The sequence below is a fragment of the Brachycentrus maculatus genome, unplaced genomic scaffold, assembly GCF_059751285.1.
Source record: "Brachycentrus maculatus isolate JH-2025_06_01 unplaced genomic scaffold, ASM5975128v1 h1tg000779l, whole genome shotgun sequence".
Lineage (NCBI taxonomy): Eukaryota > Metazoa > Arthropoda > Insecta > Trichoptera > Brachycentridae > Brachycentrus > Brachycentrus maculatus.
This window is the reverse complement of record NW_028281507.1, coordinates 117,501-121,280: the sequence shown is the minus strand read 5'-3', so window position 1 is coordinate 121,280 and position 3,780 is coordinate 117,501.

Genomic DNA, 3,780 nt, shown 5'->3' with positions numbered 1-3,780 from the left:
AGTAAAATAAATATTAGTGATTTTTTCACTGTCATATTTATTCAATATTACCCTGGACTGGTACCTGAAGCGGAGGGCTGACCACCTTTCCTTCATGTGTAAACGATCAAGATAACACTGCGTTTATATGACGCAGTGTCCTATGCACCATTGAGGTGCGGATAAGGGTTTTATTATTATTATTTTATTACTGAGAATAAATAATTTTTAATACGTTAGATCTCTGATAAATTTATACAGATAATAATAATATGTACATCATGTTGTACTGAATTTAATAGCCCTGCTATCTTACCGACATGGTTGTCACATTGACAACAATGAAAACCAATGTCACGAGCCCCTTCTTTGTATTTTGAGAATAAGGTTTATCTCAGATCTCCATACCGTGTGCCGAGATTCTCTACACTGCTTGCATTTGACAGTTCTCGGTTGTTCTAGAAATTCCTTGACTAAAAGAATATCTGCATAACCTTCTTGTCTAAGAATGTTTTTAATTTTGTATGTTTACTAGTTAGTAATATTTTATTTATTGTTTCGGCATTTACTTTGTGGTAAGACTTGATATTGTTTTTTGACATCTCATCAAAGATGAAGAAGAATATGGAAGACGACCGTCATAGGCTAGTTTCAGTGATCACTTTACACACGTGTCACATTCACCAATTCTACCCATTATTGACAACCACACTACTCAAATTCTTGGAAGTTCTTTATATATGAACCAATTTAGAAATCTTGTTCTTGAATCACTAGAACTTCACTAGAGACATCTATTGGTGAGATGTAAAGAAGCTTTTTATTAAGAAGATATTCTTATATTAGTATGTGAGTTCCGAATCCTGGATTATAATCACACACACGAGAAACGCCAGAAAATACCATTATTTATTATGTTTTAGTTTACATTTAGACCTGAAGATGGAAGCTTAGCTTCCGAAACTAGTCGCCATAAAATAAACTCAAGTGGTAAAAAAACAAGTGTTTTCTTCAATAATAAGTGATATTTTATGATGAACCGATCTGTCTTACTTTGAGAAATATTGAAGTATGTGTGGTGAATTCTGAAATTTGTCCATCTTGTAAATTACAATTGCCTTTTGTTCAACTTTTTAAATATTTTTCCCCATATCAGACATTTCTCCAACTTTTTCTCGACGAGAACCGAGAATCTTCAAAGATGTATATATCCATCCTCAGATATCTTCAGATACAACAAGGATTTTGTCGAAACGGTTAGAGAAAATTACAAAAAGTAAAATTGGTCAAAAACAATGTTCTAGTTTTATTGTGTTAAGTTTAACACTATGTTTTTGCAAAAAACATTAGAGAAACTGATTTTAATTTTAATTTGAGAGTTGTAAATATTGGTAATGCGACGCATTAAAGTTGAATAAAACTGTTTAATTCTCAATTTTGATGAAAACTTTAAAATTGATTTCTATGATTAAAATTGATACCTTGGAAATTGGTCATCAATGTATGTATTTTTAAGGCTTAACCTACAGAGACTCTTTTTTAAAGGTTTGTCAGTATATTTAGAATACGGATTTTATGAATTTACGGAATTTATGAAAATACATCACAAACACCCAGAGCAATTGAAAATATATAAATATTTTTTTGATAAATTTAAAATTGACGGGAATCGAACCCCCAACGCCAGTTTCGCAGTCGAGTCCCACTACGGTGAAAAGCCTGTCATATCTTTACATGGTAATAAAAAATAATGATTGTTTTAGGCGTTTCCTACGGATGTGGTTGTTAGTCATATGTAAAATGTGATTGTTATAAAATAGTGATCACTTCTACCAGCCAATTTCAAATCTAAAACCTTGTAAACGCCTTTTGATTGATTCCAAGTTCAGAATTAATTTAAAAAAAAGAAAATACAATTATATGATACATTTTTAAATAAAATACCAGTCATAGAAACAATCAAAGAGCTTTATTGTACTTACAATTTCGCAGATACGACTGTATTTGTTGACTGAGTCTCTGTACTAATTTTAGTAAGTAGGTACCCATAAAACATTTTTTTAGATACCATGATTTCATATGTCAAAATACATTGTCTTGCTGAATTTCTCATAACCACAAATCTAACACAATTTTTACCCAAAAGGGATTTTCGCTAACGAGGAAATAAATATTCGTTCGTTCTCATGTTTTGACCCTTTTACGCTATGTCTTCATTTTACAGTCGCAAGTTGTTGAATGAATCCCAGAATGTGGTCAAGTTTGAATCAACTTTGGTCGGTAAATTTCTACGCTATGAAAACTTTCTTTATTCCACCGCATAAATTTCTCCAGGTTAAATGTTATGGGACTACCTTCCGCCGACGAACCGAAACTTATGACTACCGCCAGCCGTCCATTATGGTCAGCTAATAAAAACTCACCGTGAACATTATTCATATCTTTCTAGCACAATGCAGTAGATACATAAATATGAAATGTATATACTATATATATATATATATATATATATATATATATATATATATATATATATATATATATATATATATATATATATATATATATATATATATATATATATATATATATATATATATAAACACAACATTTTGAGTGTGTCCAAATACTTGTTCACAAATCGTTTTAGCTCCAATTACAGAATTTATTTTTTTTACTTCTCAATAAAGATGAAGAACGATAAAGAAGTCTGGAGATTGACGGGTCTTTCGACCGTCATAGGCTGATTTTAGTGATCACTTCACACAGTGTAACATTTACCGATTCTACCTATGATTGATTTTTTTATTAAATTATTTTAATTTTATTTAATATGGTAACCAAAGTATTTTTTAATAATTTTTATTTATTTTATAAACGTTTCTATTAACAATCTTAAAATTAAAAACGCAGTTCTCTCCAATAAAGAGACTAAGCTCTTGTGCTTAGAGATGGACTAACATTTGTTGGATAAGTTTGTGGGTAATACAATTATTTTTATTATTATTAATCTTTCCGTATTTTTTATTCTTTTTTTTCTACTATATTTCGAAATTGAACTATTTATATAGAAGTTCCAATAATTTGAGTAGTGTGGTTGTCAATCATGGGTAGAATCGGTGAATGTTACACGTGTGTAAAATGAAACACTTAAACCAGCCAATGACAGTCGCAAGCCCCATAAATGCCCAGGCTTCCGTATTCTTCTTCATCTCCGTTGAGATGCCAAAAAGTTATATAAATATGTTTAATTTAATGACTTTAATAAAATGATTTAAATTAACTTGATGTATCAAGTTAAGTCAGTACACACGGAGTCCTGGTTCCAACCCTAATGCATGGAAGTGAGACATGGTGCAAAAGAAGGATGAAAGGCTGAAGGATGAAAGATGAACGATCTCCCAGACGAATGTACGCCAAAACGATATGTCATAGATGTTTGAATGGTGAAAAAAAAAACACTTTTATCGATACAATTTAGAAAGCTGTGTTGAGATGGTTTGGAAATGTGGAACGAATGAGAAAGAGGAGAACGGTAAAACAGAATTACGTCTAAAATTACACTGGAAAAAGGAGCAGAGATAGACCGAGAAAAGTTTGGCACGATTAGGTACATCACTCTGCCTATCCCTGCAAAGAAGAAGCGTGATGGTTAGTTAGTAAGTTTTTAATTAAAATACTAATACCATAATATTAATGTGTCCACATTTTCTTCATTTGCAATCGTAATTGATACAGCGTTTTGTGGTTGTTATGCGGTCTAGCGACTTTCAATTAAATTTAAATTTAAAAGTAAATTAC